The following is a 19,188-nucleotide window of genomic DNA, read 5'->3' on the forward strand; positions in this document are numbered from 1 at the left end:
CGTTCTGAGGTTCCTTCCGGTCATAAATGGTCGTCCATTAGCAGTGATTCCGATCACTTCATTACATTTATTGGATAAAACTTTCAGGAGCATTTGTTATTTTCAAACGCAGTGCGAGTTAGAATACCGGCATTAATGACGTTTAGGATATAAAACACTTGTTTGCAATATATAACTATAAAAACAATTTTCTTTCAAAAAAAACAAACAACAACATAATTTACAGAATTTAGGATTCACAAGACAATAACTTTCAGCGTAAATATGGTTTGTGCAACACAGAAGATACTTCTTTCATATTTTAAGGACAGTTTGTTCTTTTTATTTCTGATGATGATAACATCGGTAACTGTTCAAAGTTCGCTTGTTCCCTTTCATCGGGTATCAGGGTCATGTTATACGGCTGATCTTGGAAGTCTAAAGATGGGTTTTGAAATTCAGTGTCTTCATGCATGTAGAAATATCTCCACTTGTTCGACAGTAAGCTTTAGCAAGAAAGACCAAACGTGTGACCTTGGAACTACTTGGATAAACAAGGATTATCTTGTCCATTCTCCCGACTACGACGTTTTATACAGAACAGGTATTCTTAATTCACTACTTCATCTTTGTAACCTACATCATTTTATTAAAACATATTTCGTATTACAAATTTATTGTATCAAGTGTTATAAAGAAATTGGGTTTCTTGCAGATTTTCCGCAGTGCAGATTCTCCAAATGCTTCGAATATTTTGACCAAAAGAGGATTTGGACCCGGATGCCAACGTACGTACTATTTTCATTTATTTTCACAATCCAACCGAGTCTTTAGTTATCATTTATTTATGAATTATTTAAAGAAGGTGTCTTTAAGATTCACTTAATAAGTTAACAAACTATTTGGTATTGTAGAGCTAGTAAATCAGTTATTTTAAAAAAGAGGAAAAGAAACCCTAGCTATTAAAACAAATAGAACGTCATTCAAAATTTTAAAGGGCCCCAGTTTTAATGTTAACTAAAGAACCCGTCCGGTAGGTTTTAAAAGACCGAAAAAGGAAAATTCCAAGTAAAGTATAACTTTTGAAACGATAGTACATGTAGTTAAAAAGATCTCCCTAGCTAAAGTATCTATAGAACGTCTGTAATTTTAAAGACGGAATAGATCTCTCTAGCTAATGTACCTTTAGAACCTCAGTTATCTAAAAGAAGGAATAGGAAACCCCAGTTAATGTAACATTATAGAACGTCAGTAATTTAAAGGACGGAATAGACCTCCCTAGTTAATGTGAATTTAGAACGTCAGTTATTTAAAGAACGGAATAGACCTCCCTAGTTAATGTGACTTTAGAACGTCAGTAATTTAAAGAACGGAATAGACCTCCCTAGTTAATGTGACTTTAGAACGTCAGTAATTTAAAGATGGGAAATAGACCTCCCTAGTTAATGTGACTTTAGAACGTCAGTTATTTTAAGGACGGAAAAGACCTCACTAGTTAATGTAACTATTAAGAACGTCTTTTAATTTTAAGGACGGAATAGACCTCACTAGTTAATGTAACTATATAGAACGTCAGTTATTTTAAGAACGGAATAGACCTCATTAGTTAATGTAACTATATAGAACGTCAGTTATTTTATGAACGGAATAGACCTCACTAGTTAATGTAACTTTATAGAACGTCAGTTATTTAAAAAACGGAATAGACCGCTCTAGCTATAATGTGACTATAAAACGTCAGTTAATAGAGGATATTGATGGAATGTAGGCTCAATACTGAATTTATTAGGAGTTGATTTAAAATAATAATATATGAATAAAATATCATTTTATTCAACGAATTCAATAAATTCAGTAATAAAACCTTCACGAATATAATTTTCTTTTATCACATACCCAAAATAAAGACTGTTTAAATTTGCAAAAAGAATGTTTTAATTCCCGGCGCTATAGGGGGTAAAGCTTAATTTTAGCGCGTTTTTAAATACTATTTTGGAAAACGAAAAATAAACGTAAAAGTCAAAAAATTTTACGTAGATCGAGTTTGCCCGGGGTATGTGTTAGGGTAAAGAAAGGGAAAATTTATCTTCCTAGTTTGTTTAGTTCAGTGTAAGATGGGAATATTTTTTTCCCGGAGTGAGCCCCAAAAAGGAAATTTTTAAAAAAGTGGGGAGCTAGCCCAAATTTTTCTTTTTAAATTATATCCAAAAACGTTTAAAAAGACTTTTTTAATAAGTACTTTTTTAATAAAAGGGATCCAATAATAAAAACAACGTGACTTTTCATTTTAAACGACGTCACGTCCATTTTAAGGCTTGGTTTTTCCAAGTATTTTTCCTGAACGCTTGTTTTTTCACTGAAACAAGAGAAACGGGCTCAAATATTAAAAAACAGGAAATTTAAAATTTTTTAAATTAAATTAATTTCAGGGGTTTCGAAACAGTTAAATGCCCAAGGGTTTTTTTTTTTACTGAAAATTTTCTAAAAACCCCCGGGAAAAAGAAAAATAAAACTATAAAAACTTTTCAAATATCTTATAAGGACGGAAAGACTTCCCGAGATGTTTTATTTTAAAGAACTGGGAATTTTTTAATTCTTTTTGGGGGCGCCTTATGCATATGCTTATTTTGATTTTTCTCTTTATCGTAGACCTTTTGTGAAATACAGCATAATGGAGGACATCTTGCGCATATCAAAACAGAGTTGGACATGCAATTGCTCCGTAAAATAACCCAGGACAGTGGTAATAAACCTAAAACTTTTAAATCTTATACAAAACTTTTTATTTATTCAAACAAATATGTGTTATATTTCTAATTAAGCATATACTCTTTATCTTTAATGAAAAAGTATTTTATCTGAAATCAACGAAATTATTTCACAAGGACGTTCAGTATTATATCAACCTGTGTAGAACCATCGACGTTCCATAAGCTAAGTGGATAGGTTTTTCACATGAAATAATTCGAAGACACGTGTGCGGCTCCATCCTACAACGGTGACAGGCAAGTGATTTTAATTTAACGACCTTTACCACTCGGCTTTGGACGCCCTAAGTATAGTTGTATAGCTGTCTTCCTTTCAACCAAAGGGATCATCGGTTTGAGCACTAATGGACTTAATTCATGTAGTTCCATGAAGCCGACTAAGAGGGGCTTAACAATTCTGCTTCAATCTTATCACATTCATAATGTATGAACACATTAACGAATGCTTTTTTTAATCTCAAACTTCACTACAGTATTTCGATGTATTAGTAAATTGAATTTCTAAATTTAGCCGGTGCTTAGGGGACGCGGACGGTAGCCTACAATTATCATTGCTATCTGTGAACTTGCTAAATAAACAGGGCCCGAAACTTTTTCTGTTTTGTCATCTTGTGCGTACTTTATGATTTCAATTTTGTTTGTTTTAGTTTGGATTGGAGCCACAGACGCTACAATCTGAAGGCATATTTCATTGGACTGACAACGACGTGATATCTAATGGTTATACCAACTGGGATCCAGCTGAGCCTAATAATGAATGGTGACGAAGGATTGTGTGGAGGTTTTAAATCATATCATGGACGTTGGAATGATAAAGAATGTGACTATAAAATAAGATATGTGTGTCAGTATCCCTATCTTAGTATCCAGTGATTTTTTTTCGCATACACAGGCTGTTTACCCCTAGCCATTATGTTGTTTCCCTTAGCCAATATGTTGTTTGTCCTAGCCAACAAGTTGTTTCCCCTAGTCAACATTCTGTTTGCCCTAGCCAACATGCTGTCTCGTAGTTGTTGTTTTTTCGTCTCACTTTGTTCTCGTTATTGTTGTAAAGAATGTGTTCTTACCCAAATCATATTTAACTCCGGACTGTCATCCTAAAAACACTTGATGTGTAATTAAGTTTCCTAGCAACCTTCCGCTGATAACTTTGAAATTGTAGTTGGACACTGGGACATAATAACGGGATAGGCAACTGACAGGATTACTGATAAGCGCGTCAAAAATCAGGCGCACTTGCAAATCATTTTGTCTTGTTGAGGCCTTTGCTGAGTGGGGTATTTTTTTCGTCCGTAGTTAACAGTGTTAATAAGCGCAATATAAGTTAGCTGGTGTAAGATAGCGCGTATATCAGGTCTTTTCGCGAGTATCTAATTTTCACTTTACATGTATTCGCGTACACTGAATACTGCGAAACATAGATTCGCTAAAAATTTTACTTTCTGATCAATTAAATACTGGAAATTCTCTTGTTTCTGTACTTTATATAAGTATCATGTATGTTTGTTAGTATGACAAGAAACATACTTACATGTATGGCGTTGACGATTAATACGAGTCATTCGGCATATCTTAAAAAGAGTTTCCGTCTTATCAACCGGACGAAAAGCTATTAAGTGTTTTAATAATAGGAAACAACATGTTTAGTGACTTAATTGTCTTGGGTAATACAAAATATTTATAAAAATGTTCATAAAAAATAACGTCCGATATAGGCTATTTCCGGTAGGAGAACACTGTACTATTCGATATTTTGGCCAGTGATAATGCATTTGAATGTGCCTTTTGATTATATTTTTGATTGATTGACCTGATTGATTGCATTGATTTTCTGTTTGTTAACGCCAATAAAACATTTGAAATCAACTTTGCTTTTTTCTATATAATGATGTTATTTGGAAATATAAAATATATAAGAATAAAAATAAATATGTAATACGGATATATATGGACTCTTACACAGCTAAAAAGGCATTATGAATGGACTCCCCTGGGTCACTCCGTCCATAATGATGTTCTCTTTCTGTGGACTCGCCTTAATATACATGTATATAACCGTTTTTGTTACGGGTCAATCTTATTAAACCTAGTAAGAATTAACAATAAATTTTTATACCTGCAAGTTTGCCAATAAAAATTCAGTCATTTTTGCCCAAATAAAAAAAAGGAAATTATAAAAGGAAAATTCCCCGGCGGAAAAAAAAATATTTTCACTGGCACGAGTATTGAACCTGGGAAGAAAACAATATTACCTGATTGATAAAAAAACCCTGTGTCCATCTTAAAAGTGATAAAAAAAACCAAAATTGTAAATTATGACCCCCTTTAGAAATATTCTATAAGTTAAGAGAAGGCCGGAAACGGCCAGATTCGAGCCTCACTTCCCGGGGCCGTTGTGAAAACATTGTCCAGAACAAAATTTAAAGAAAATTTTAATCACTATTTTTCACGTTACTTCATGAAGTTTAATTCAAACTTAAAAGTACGAGTTCAGAAAGTAAATGCTTTATTCTAAAGATACGCCCTGCACCCTTGGCTGGAGTTGTATTAAAAAACCTACCCGGCGGATGGGCACGCAAATTCAAAAGGCACCGTGTTTTTTTAAAAGCCCTTCCGCAAAATATTACGCTTGAAAATGTGTAAATCCTCACAAAATTCGATCTTTGAATCAATCCGAATTACACTTTACAATAAATAGTCAATTGTGAAAACAAAGACGCTTAAATTCATCTGATTAACAGACTTAAATGTGACAGACCTGTGCCATTGAACTGGTTAAAAATGAAATAGAATTATTTAAAATAATGTAAGATTTCACACTATAAATAACATGACTCATCAACGTGTAAATCTTGTAGATAATGTTGATATCTTTATTGCCCCCCCCCCGCCTTTCAAAGAAAAAGGCGGTTATAGAAAAATAGGCTCCGTCCGTATGTCCGGGTCGTCCGTCACATTTCGTGTCCGTCCATTACAAAGGGAATTTGGAAATAAATTGGCACAAAAAGTTGGTTATAATAAACCCATGTTCAAAGCGCAACAATCGGACCCCCTACAACCTTCCCGGTTAAGGTCACACTTGGTGAGTAAAAAGGATTCAAAAATTGTCTATTTGATGGTATATGTCGTGTTTGGTCCCTAATTTTGTAATCCACGAAAGGATTTTCAAAATACTGGCGAATTTCACAAAATTAGACAATGTGTCGAGCGCAAAAACACACCAGTCACCTACAGTCCAAGTTCAAGGTCCACAGTTGGAGGCCAAAGATTAACATAGTTCTGTTACGGGGTTATATTTTGGTTCGGTCGATAACTCCTTCATAGATTAAGGAATTTTGAAAATTATTTGGCAACAAATGTTCACAATAATAATAACGATGTCTCATGTACAACATCCCCTACCCTTATATCCAAGGCTACACTTAGAGGTCAAAGCTTGCCAGAATTAAATCGTATACATATACATGCACAGTGCGTTAACTTGAGTGCAGGTATTAGTTACCCGCACTCCGGAGCATTCCCATTAATTGGATCGTCTTTTTCTTTGCCGAGGTTTACATATTGTGACGACAGAGAAAGTGACTCTGATAGAAGTATCATATTCAGATTCTCGTTCATTGGTTATTTTCTATGGGGTTTCATATTGCGACAACAGGGAACGTATTTTTATTTTGCTTATGATACAAAACAGAAAGAACATCAAAACACTCGGCAATCTGTTTTATACTCGGGGTCTACGCCCCCTCGTACAAATCAGATAAACTCGTGTTTCGATGCTTTTCCTATTACTAATCTAAGTGACGTACGTGTTTCAAGTTCAAGACCGCGTATAGGTTCATGATTTTTATCTTTCTTATAAATATTTTCAACATAATTGAAGCTATAATTACTTTTTATGTTGTTCGGTTTGTTTTATTATGTTTTACTCAATTTTGTAAAGTATGTCCCTTTTAAATGAAAATATTAAATAAATAATAATAATCAATAAATTTCATTTTAATGCCGTCAAACACAATATAAATCCATTCCATTGAAATATACTGCAAAAATTAAGAGTAGGCCTAAACAGTAACAGCAACAGAAGGGATCGAACCACATACCTCTCAATTATCAGACGTTCATTTAACCGACTGTGCTATTGTGAATGTAACTCCACACACGTTATCATAAGAACTCCATCCTTCGTGTAACAGTTCCTTCCCACTTTTAATTTTAAAATAGAATACTTTATATCATTTTAGTTTTCTTTCGTTAAATTGTTATGCTTAAAGGGAAAGACAAGGTTAGAATAAAAACTTGATTTCAGAAAAAGAATACTATAAATAATAAATCTGCAAATTTTCTGCCGCCAAATATTAATATTAAACGAATGATAACAAAATTTAAATCGCTAAATCACCGATTTCTACAAATAAGTAAGCGCGGCCATGTTTGTGTATTGGCCATATAAAAACAGGTGCGCGTGATGTCATTTCCCCACATCTTTAGATTTATGATAAATCTAGTTGAATCGTACGGAAATATTAATATAATAAAGTATTGACCAGACAATTTAATTTTCACAGGAGGTGTAGAGGAGATTTTTTTATGGTTCAAAATACGTAACAATATCAAAAAAAAAAATGAAAATTAAGAAAAAAAAAAATCAACGTCTACCGGTCGCACCACCTCAGGCCAGTGATGCCCGTTACTCCAAACAATGCTATGTTCATTAAAGTCTCATCTTAATGCAATTAAACAATATTTCACAGATTTAATAAATACACATGTTATTATTTAACAAAGTTTCACAATCAAATAATGCAATTAAACAAACGCACCAACGAATAATTGGCTGTTAATTATTGAACGGCGATAATTATCATTATTATAAAAATCCTACTAAAACATAGATAGTACATGTAGTACATGTAATTAAATTTTTGCAGTTTGATTCTGACTTTCAAATTAAAAGTTCTGAACATATGTTATAATTGAAGTACACATTTCAAAAATATAAGCAACTCTTTTGAAAAGTAAATTGTAAACATGTCTGTCAACGTATGATGCTGCGCATCGTAATCGTAGCCTAATATTAACTGCAGGCAAAACATTTTTATTGGCTGCTCAAAAATCTAATTTGCATAATTTATTCACACAATTGCTGGTTCTTACTACTTATGTCTAATACTGTGCATTGTCCATTTTAATTGTTCCTAATTTGCACCAAATGTTCATGTCACACTGTGTACTGACGATTTTTATTGCCCCTTCTGTATGCCTCTGTGCCGACAGACCTTTTGATCATGCACAATGTTGCCCTGATTGGTTAATCACCCTTGTCAAATATTCTGATGACGAAATAGACATCAACTTTTTTTACGCTTCATGTGAACTGAATGACCTTAGGGGAAATTTAGTTCCACACCTGTCAAATTATACTGTAAATTACAGCATGTCATAAAATAGCAACACATTTTTTTTTCAGTTACCAATAATCATTTTAAATAGATTTATGATTTTTTGTTTTACTGGATTAAATTTACGGCAGTAGAAATGCGTATCTGTGTGGGAAAGGGATTGGGTAAGTTGATGGTTTATCTTTGAAAATTAAGCAATCATTGCTTAAATCATGTGGTGGGATCATCAGCAAGCTTGAAAATCGGACAAATGATAATTAATGTCGCGGCGTCTTCAATTCATTAATTAAAACAATTCAGTTCCATATGATGTTTTCATAAATAATATATAATGTACGCAATAAGATTAATAAGTTCTTCATCAAGATATATTTCAGTTGTACCAGCGTGTACACCTATACCGGAAGTGGGTGTAACACGTCACATTCTCGGTCTCGTCTGTCTCGCGAGAATGACAGAACGCCAAAATGGCAGCGCCCATGAACTTATTTCTCAAGTAAAAAATAGTGTCTTAAAACACGAATTTCTCACTTATAGGGTTGATGTCAACAGAAAAACTGCCATGGTACCTCTTTTTGAATGATAAATATTTATATAAGACAGACATCAATCCATCCATTCCTATTCCTTTAATGTACAAGAATTTAAAAAAAATATACTTATAAAATATATTTAGTAAAAATAACGAAAGATATTTTCACTGTGACACCGTATGTATAGTTTGAACGATTGTGCAACAGATTTTGATCCGGCACTTGTTTTAAAGTGTAAACTAATTGAGTGGTTTGAACATATTTTATCTGGTAAGGATGTAATTATAAATCTGCCAGTTGGATATGGGACCCTTGGCGTTCTGAAACTGGCCGCAATGTTTTTGTCACATGACACAACTATCGTCACGTGATTTCAGTGGTGGCAGTGGTTAAAGTAACAAAGCGTGACGTAACCGCTGTGAGGAGTTTGGGAACGACTATTTAAATGAGTGCTTTAATATATTCATAATTGACAGGTCAATAAAATCAGACTATACCCCCAGGCAACATGCTTTAAATCGTCAACCTATAGGAAGTCATTTATTCCTCAACTTAATTTGATCATAATAGCGACCTCTGAATAACTCACAGGGGATTCTGTCTTTTTTTTCTTTCCCACTATATATATAATATAACAAGGGATTCAACTCAAAATTGCACAATTCATGAAAAAGTAAATAGAACGCAGTATACGACAACTTTATATCTTTTGATTGTTAAACATTCATACAAGAATAGATTATTTCTTTAAAAAATGGTTCACTTTGATACATGGACAAGATATTATTAAAATTAACATCTCGTGTTTCATTTTTACACACGTTCGTAAAATTTTGGTTTGTAAAATTACACGTGTAAAACGACATCTAATGCAAATGTATGCTCATATGAAAAAGTTTAATCATGTAATCAGTTAAAAATCAATCATCTACCACCATCAATGATGCAATCATTAACTTCTGGTACAAATTATTGTAACAATTATTGTTTGTTTTTGATAATTTCTAACTCCCGGCTTCAATTTGAATGTTGCCCGTAATGTTCCATGCATAAAACCTATTTTCTCTTAGTGACTGTCAATTTCATTGGCTAATGAATAAAAAATAATCCGGATAATGACAGAGTATAGCCGCGACGGATAGCGTTTTTTTTTTCCATCAGCCAAATGAAAATACTCGGAACATAAAGACCACCAACATAAATGGACGAACAGTTTGACAGCAAATGTAAATATTTGAAATGTAGTTATTTCCTGCAATGTTACAGGTTTTAATGAAGAGTTTGTTAGTAGAGGAACTTAAAGGTAATAACTCGTTTATATATTAACTTTCTACAATAACTTTGGTTAGAGGATATTTTTTTATACAGTTTACACGTGTGATTGCATTTTACGGAACCCGTGCTGGAAAATGCGAGGCCACGATTTTGAAATCTCTCTTTTTGTTTATTTTACTTTATTATATAATAATAGATTTAATAAAAATAATGACAGATTTCCCTGTGCAATAACTTAGATAACTTGCTGACTTAAGCATAACTTCCATACACCTTTGCACTTGCCCCGGGGAAAAAAATTAAACAAAAAACAATAAAAACCTTTTAACATGTCCCATATCTTTATAAAAGGAAAGTTTTGTCCATCTATTTTGAAATTTTAAAATGATTGCAGAAGTTCTCCTCGAATTTACCAATTTACCAAACCCTTTGCAGATTTGGCTTTAAATGCGGTTTTAAAAGCTGCTCCCAAGATTCTTTTGGGCAGAAAAGACAAAATAAAAGTTTTTCAAAATCTTTTTATGAGAACGCATATCAAAGATGAAAAACTAAAAAGAAGGTCGTTTTTTTTTTAAATTTCGAAATACAAAATTTTTTGACCTTAAATTCATGAAATTATTGTTAAATTCTCCAATGCGGGGACGGGGTAAACGGGAGGGGGGGGAAAATCCCTTAACGTCCCGTCAATCAATACGAGTGTTAAACCTTTAAAATTTTGCCGTTTGGAATGTTCGGAATTTGTTTGAAACTTTATCTGTTTTATAACGGTCGATCTTTTAAAAAAATTTTTAATATTCGTCCCAAATTTTTTCCCCTTTTGAACAACACTTTCCTGTTTTGGGGTTATTGTTTAAAGGGAACGGGCGAGGGTTTTGTTTTTTTTTTGTTTTTTTTTAATTTTTTGAAAACCCAAAGTAAATTTCCCCAAAAAAACAAAACTAAACTTTTTTGTCGTTATTTACTTTTCAATTCTAAGTCAATTAAAGAAAGTTTTTTTTTTTGGGAAAAACGTCACGGGTCAAAAACCAACAATTCTAATTTATTTACTTTCAGTCCATTTAAAGTGGCTTATAAAATTTTCAATTTTATATAATCAACAAAACCTTTCGGGGGTTTCCCTTTCCCGGGCCCAAAAGGGTTTCGTCCATTAGCAGTGTTTCCCCGATCACTTTTTTAACTTTTTAATGGAAAAAAATTTCCCGGGAAGAATTTGTTTTTTTTCAAACGCCAGTGCGAGTTAAAATTTATGAAGATTTTAGGATTTAACACTTGTTTGCAATATAAAACTAAAGGAACAATTTTCTTTTAAAAATAACAAAACAACATAATTAAGAGTATTGAGATTCACAAGACAATAACTTCAAGCGTAAAAATGGTTTGTGCAACACAAAAAATACTTCTTTCATATTTTAAGGACAGTTTGTCCTTTTTATTTCTGATGATTATAACATCGGTAACTGCACAAAGTTCGCTTGTTCCCTTTCACCGGGTATCAGGGTCACGATATACGGCTGATCTTGGAAGTCTGAAGATGAGTTTTGAAATTCAGTGTCTTCATGCATGTAGAAATATCTCCACTTGTTCGACAGTAAGCTTTAGCAAGAAAGACCAAACGTGTGACCTTGGAACTACTTGGATAAACAAGGATTTTTCTTGTCCGTTCTCCCCGACTACCGACGTTTTATACCAGAACAGGTATTCTTAATTCACTATTTTTATCTGTGTAACCTACATCATTTTATTAAAACATGTTTTGTAATTAAACAAATATATTGTATCAATGGTTATAAAGAAATTTGGGGTTTCTTTCAGATTTTCCGCAAGTGCAATTCTCCAAATGCTTCGAATATTTTGACCAAAAGAGGATTTGACGGATGCCCAACGTACGTAAGTATTTTCACTTAATTTCATCAGTTGAACAGACTTATTTCTAAATCGAGTCTTAATTTATCATTTATATTTGAATTATTTAGAAAATGGTGTCTTTAAGAATCCCTTATAGGTTACAACTATTTCCGGTATTGTAGCTAGTTAATCAGTCATTTTAAAACACGGCAAAGAAGACCCCCCTAGCAAATTGTAATTTTTAAAAACGTCAGTAAATTTTTTTAGGCCCTAGTTAAGGGAAAACTAAAGCACGTCGGTAGTTTAAAAAAGAAAAAAAAGAAATTCCCAAATAAGTTTTAAATTCTGAACTTTAGTAGTTAAAAAATCTTTCCCCACTTTAAATATCTATCGAAAGTTGTTAATTTTTAAAAAAAAGGAATAATTTCTCTAGCTAAGTACCTTTTTGAACCTTGTTTTGGGTTTTTCTAAAAAACGGAAAAGAAAAACTGTTAAAGTAACATATAAACGTCAGTTATTTAAAAAACGGAATAGATCCCCTAGCAAAGTATTTTAAAAACCTATTTTTCTAAAAAACGGAAAAGAAGATCCTAGTTAATGTAAATATATAGAACGTCAATAATTTAAAGGACGGAATATATCTTTCCTAGTTAATGTAACATAAAAGAAGTCAGTTTTTTAATTTTAAGGGACGGAATTAAACCTCACCTATAGTCTTTTAATGTGACTTTAGAACGTCAGTTATTCAAAGAACGGAATAGACCTCCCTAGTTAATGTGACTTTAGAACGTCAGTTATTTAAAGAACGGAATAGACCTCCCTAGTTAATGTAACTTTATAGAACGTCAGTTATATAAAGAACGGAATAGACCTCTCTAATAGACTGCTATAATGTGACTATAAAACGTCAGTTAATAGAGGATATTGATGGAATGTAGGCTCAATACTGAATGTATTAAAGGAGTTGATTTAAATTATAATATACGAGCAAAATATTATTTTATTAAACCAATTCAATAAATCCAGAAATAAAACCTTCACGAATATAATGTTCTTTTATCACATACCCAAAATAAAGACTGTTTAAAGTGCAAAAGAATGTTTTTCATTGCCGCACCTATAGTGTAAAGCTTACATTTAGCGCGCCTTTATACTAGTTTTGTAAAACGTAAATGACGTCAAGTCAAAATAATTTTTATGTAGATGCGAGATCGACACGGGTATGTGTTATGTAAAGAACGGAATTTATCTTCCTAGTTTGTTTAGTTCAGTGTAAGATCGGAATATATTTCACCGAGTGAGCACCAAAGATATATTTTCAAAAGTGACGCAGCTAGACAAATTTTCTTTTTATTATATGCAAAAACGTTTAAAAAGACATTTTAACCTAGTACTTAATAAAAGGATGCCAGATAATAATACAACGTGACGTCATTTACGACGTCCACGTCATTAAGTTGATTTTCAGTACTGTGAACGCTTGTATTTCACTGAAACAACGCAACGGGCTCAAATATTCAAAAACAGTGAAATTATCAAATTATCAAATTGATTATTTCACTGTTTCGAACAGTGAAATGACCAGTCTTTTTCACTGATATATTTCTATAAACCACCCAAAAGCATTTAATAAAACTATATAACGTCAATATCTTATAAGACGGAATAGACTTCCCGAGATGCTACTAAAGAACTAGTAATTTTATTCATTACGCCGCCTTATGCATATGCTTATTTTGATTTTTCTCTTTATCGTAGACCTTTTGTGAAACACAGCATAATGGAGGACATCTTGCGCATATCAAAACAGAGTTGGACATGCAATTGCTCCGTAAAATAACCCAGGACAATGGTAATAAACCTAAAACTTTTAAATCTTATACAAAACTTTTTATTTATTCAAACAAATATGTGTTATATTTCTAATTAATTATATACTCTTAATTTTTAATGAAAAAGTATTTTATCTGAAATCAACGAAAATATTTCACAAGGCCGTTCAGTATTATATCAACCCGAGTAGAACCACCGACGTTCCATAAGCTAACTGGATAGGTTTTTCACATGAAATCATTCGAAGACACGTGTGCGGCTCAATCCTACAACGGTGACAGGCAAGTGATTTTAATTCAACGACATTAACCACTCGGCATTGGACGCCCTAAGAATAGTTGTATAGCTGTCTTCCTTTCAACCAAAGGGATCATCGGTTCGAGCACTAATGGACTTTACTCATGTAGTTCCATGAAGCCGACCTAGAGGGGCTTAACAATTATGCTTCAATTTTTATGACATTCATAATGTATGAACACATTAACGAATGTTTTTTTTAATCTAAAACTTCACTACAAGTATTTCGATGTATTAGTATTGCATTCTAAATTAAGCCAGTGCTTAGGGGACGCGGACGGTAGCCTGCAATTATCACTGCTATCTGTGAACTGGCTAAATAAACAAGGCCCGAAACTTTTTCTGTTTTGTCATCTTGTGCGTACTTTATGATTTCAATTTTATTTGTTTTAGTTTGGATTGGAGCCACAGACGCTACATCTGAAGGCATATTTTATTGGACTGACAACGACGTTATATCTAATGGTTATACCAACTGGCTTCCAGATCAGCCTAATAATGGTGGTGACGAGGATTGTGTGGAGGTTAAATCATATAATGGACGTTGGAATGATAAAGAATGTGACGTTAAAAAAAGATATGTGTGTCAGTATCCCTATCTTAGTATCAAGTGATTTTTTTCGCATACTTTACAGCCTAATACAGGCTGTTCACCCCTAGCCATCATGTTGTTTACCTTAGCCAATATGTTGTTTGTCCTAGCCAACAAGTTGTTTCCCCTAGTCAACATTCTGTTTGCCCTAGCCAACGTTGTTGTTTTTTCGTCTCACTTTGTTCTCTTTATTGTTGAAACGAATGTGTTACTACCCAAACTATATTTAACTCCGGACTGTCATCCTTAAACACTTGATGAGTAATGAAGTTTCCTAGCAACATTCCGCTGATAACTTTGAAATTGTAGTTGGAAACTGGGATTTGATAACGGGACAGGCAACTGAGTACTGATTAGCGCGTCAAATCAGGCGCTCTTGCACTCATTTTGTCTTGTTGAGCCTTGTGAGTGGGTAGTTTTTATTTCTTTGGGTCGTTAGACCAAACAAATAATGGTAGCGAAATTTCAGACTCTTATGCTGTTAATTGCAAATGCCGAAAGTAGTCTTAGTTTTTTGTAATGGTTACTTCCCTTTATATGTACACTAACGCCGAAAGATTCAGGGGAGATCACTGCGTAAAGATGGTCAAATGGCAGCGCATTAATTTTCAAGCAAAATAATTCCCGAATGGTCGAATATTTCTAATATTGTTTTATTCTTTATAGATATATATACTTGTAGCTCCATGATTATTTACATCTGTAGCGTCGTTACAAACCCTAATTTAGATAAATATGGTTTTCTTCAGACCATTAACATATAAATTCACCGTGGCCTATAGGGGTTTGCGCGCCCGCTTACGAAGCGAGAGGTCTGGAGTTCTTATCCCAGTAAAGGCAACTCATTTTTTTTCAAATTGTTTAAGTGAAATAAACATTGAATTGAATATCAGTGTTGTAATTAGTCTTATGGCTAATTTACTACAATTAAAACGCTGGAAAGCATTGGTGGCACTATACAAAAACAAATTGGTTTATAATCTCACAACCTTCACCTTTCTGACATTCTGAGACCCAAACAAATTCAGTGCCTTCTGTGCTTTGATTTCGTCCGTAGTTAACAGTGTTAATAAGCGCAATATAAGTTAGCTGGTGTAAGATACCGTATATCAGGTCTTTTCGCGAGTATCTAATTTTCACTTTACATGTATTCGCGTACACTGAATACCGCGAAACATAGATTCGCTAAATTTTACTTCAATTAAATACTGGAAATTCTCTTGTTTCTGTACTTTATATAAGTATCATGTATGTTTGTTAGTATACAAGAAACGCATACTTACATGTATGGCGTTGACGAATATAGGAGTATTCGGCATATCTTTAAAAGGGTTTCCGCTTATCACCGGACGGAATGCTATTACATGTTTTTAATAATAAGAACATGTTAGTGACTTAATTGTCTTGGTTAATACAAAATATTTATTCTTCACCGCTGGTTCATAAAAATACGTCCGATATAGTCTATTTCCGGTAGGAGACACTGTACTATTCGATATTTTGGCCAGTGATGAATGCATTGAATGTGCCTTTTGATTATATTTTGATTGATTGATTTTCTGTTTGTTATATATAGAATAAATAAATATGTTATAACGGATATATATGGACTCTTACACAGCTAAAGGCATTATGATGGACTCCCCTGGTCACTCGTCCATAATGATTTCTCTTTCTGTGGACTTAATATACATGTATATAACTGTTTTGTACAGGTCAATCTTATAAAACCTAGTAAGAATTACATTATATTTTTATACCTTTAAACCTGTAAGTTTCCCAATGAATATTCAGTCATTTGTAATTAAAAGATTATAAAGATTCGGGTATTTTCACTGGCACGAGTATCGAACCTGGGAAGAAAACATATGACCTGATAGATAAAAAAACACCTTGTGTTCATCTTAAAAGTGTCAAAAAAAACCAAAAAATTGTAAATTATGACCCCCTTTAGAAATATACATTGTATAAGTTAAGAGAAGGCCGGAAACTCCAGATTCGAGCCTACGAGCAAAGGATTCACTTCCCGGGCCATTGTGAAAACAAATGTCCAGACAATTAAAATAATATTTTATCACTATTTCACAATTGTATTAAACTTCCAATTTAGACAGACCCCAAGTCTCTAGCCCTTCCCGTTCATGAAATATCTATCAGGAAACGAGCGCATTCGTGCTAAAAATCCTTAGTAGACAAAATTGCGGCACAACAATTCGGTACGTAAACATAGACTAATACATGTTTACCAGCCAAATACGGGTCAAAATCACTTGAATTTTCTAAATAATATTACTAAATACATTAAATGAGACCACTTACAACTGTCAGTAGCATCTAATACACGCGAGATTCGAGTTTCAATCATTTATACGGTCTTTCAATCGCTTTCTATGCCATGTGAAATGTTGCGGTTTGAATGCTATTGGCCAATCAGAAGACTCGTTACAAAATACCGAACAGCTGATTTACAATGGCGTACAAAGGAATCTAAAGACCGTGGAAATGTTTAAAATTCGAATTTCGCGTTTATCAGATGCTACTGACAGTTGTGAGTGGTCAAATTTTATGTATTTAGTAATATTTTATATATATATAAATATATTGTAATTCTTCCAAGGTCCGATACTCGTGCCTGTGGGTACTTTTGCAAATATCTCAAAGATGGGAAACAGCATTTTTCATTATCTTCAATTTGTCATATGCCATCGGTTGTTTTACCAACAAGGCTATAATAAAGGCAGAGTATCTTCACCTTATCACCAGTGGCCGAAATAAGGCCCCATTTTCAATCCAAAATAGCCTGCTTTCTTTCCAATAAAAAATCCCAAACAGCATTGTTTTGAAATAGTTATATGTCACTTTGTGAAAATCAGGTCGAGCACTTAAGTTTTTCAACTTTGTAAGATTTCTTAAATTTCCCAAAATGCCAAAAGTTTTTGTTCCAAAATTATTATGGTCTTTCCCAAAATAGCTGTAAAAGGCCCATGGAGGGATTGGCAATTTATTGTCTATAAAATGTGTTTAATACTGTGTGCTATCATTCGAATAAACTTTACTGCAAGTGATATCAGTTTGTAAACTTGTTATCGAATAATCGGTAAATTAAATAAACGTGCTAACTATTCATAAATTGTGTGCTTTTATAAATGTGCTATTACTCTCACAAAATGATTGCTATGAAATGTGTTCATGTAATTTATATGTGTTATTATGCAATGTTAAAGTACTAAATAAATAAATAAATAAAGTTATAAAACAACGTTTTTGTTTTAGTGGTGTATAACTGAGTAAACCTCACCATGTGTTAATCACATAGCACCTAAATGCTGTATTTCCGCTGGTAAACATCCGTTAAATTATGTAACAAATTGTTTTTTTTTTTATTATAAGGATTGACACAAGATTATGAAACATCGTACTTATTTGACTTATAAGGTATGCGCATGTCTTCTGAAAAAACTACGAGAGTCGACTGTACATGTAAGTAAGTATATTATGAATATTGCCAGCATGTAAGAATCAAATAAATTTGACAAAACAAGTTTTCTGTATATACAATATATACACACACATACACACGCACACACAAATAATTAGTTAATCATTTTCAAACAAAGGAAGAAAATAAAACAAACTTACTGTACAGTTTCTCTCAAGACGTCAGCACTACAAAATCGGCTTTTTAATTCACGTTTATCACGGTGCATATCCATATCGGTACCCTCTTTGCGAAATCTGCTGAAACGGTACCCTCTTTGTACATGCACAGGTCATTCTCTGCTCAAAACAAACCAGCGATGGATAACAAGCCAGTAAAAATTTATTGTAATAAGGAAAGGAGGTATGACACGTAGAAAAGATGTATACCACGGAACACTAGAATGTTTTATTTATGTGCTGATTTGTCATGTGCCCGTTTTTCAAGTACTGCAACTTCACAATAAGCTACAAAAAATAAACATGTCTTGCCTCGCCCATCACCTCGACATACTTTTCGGACTGAAATGAACCTGTGACTTGATTATATATGCATCATACATATTTAATATGTTCATTTACATATCATCTTCGGACAATTGGCAGTACATTGTCAAAAATAAATGTAAAATTTATAAAAACATCCTACTTTCGGTTTTGCAGCGGCACGGGCTACCTCTCTTCATTTGAATTTTTATATCACAGGTACCCTCTCATTTTTTAACACATTTTTAACCCTCAAGACACGACATATGCTTTTATTTCCGTTAATCGTTAAGTATGTAATATTTACATAAAAGTAAGAAATATTACATACCTAATGCTTTATTCTAAGATACGCCCTGCACTTGGCTGGAGTGTATTAAAAACCTACGCGGATGTGTAACGCAATTCAAAGGCATCCGTGTTTTTAATAAGATTCGCAAATATTGCTTGAAAATGTGTAAATCCTCACAAAACTCGATCTTTGAATCAATCCGAATACACTTACAATAAATAGTCTCTTGTGAAAACAAAGACGCTATTCATCTGATTACAGACGTTAAATGTGACAGACCTGTGCCATTGACTGGTTAAAATGAAATAGAATTATTTAATGTAGATTTCACACAATAAATAACATGAGCTCATCAACGTGTAAATGCTTGTATGAATGTTGATATCTATATTGTCCCCCGCCTTTTCGAAGA

This window comes from Ruditapes philippinarum, unplaced genomic scaffold, assembly GCF_026571515.1.
Source record: "Ruditapes philippinarum isolate M1 unplaced genomic scaffold, ASM2657151v2 ctg2643_1_1_1_1, whole genome shotgun sequence".
NCBI classification, from domain to species: Eukaryota; Metazoa; Mollusca; class Bivalvia; order Venerida; family Veneridae; genus Ruditapes; species Ruditapes philippinarum.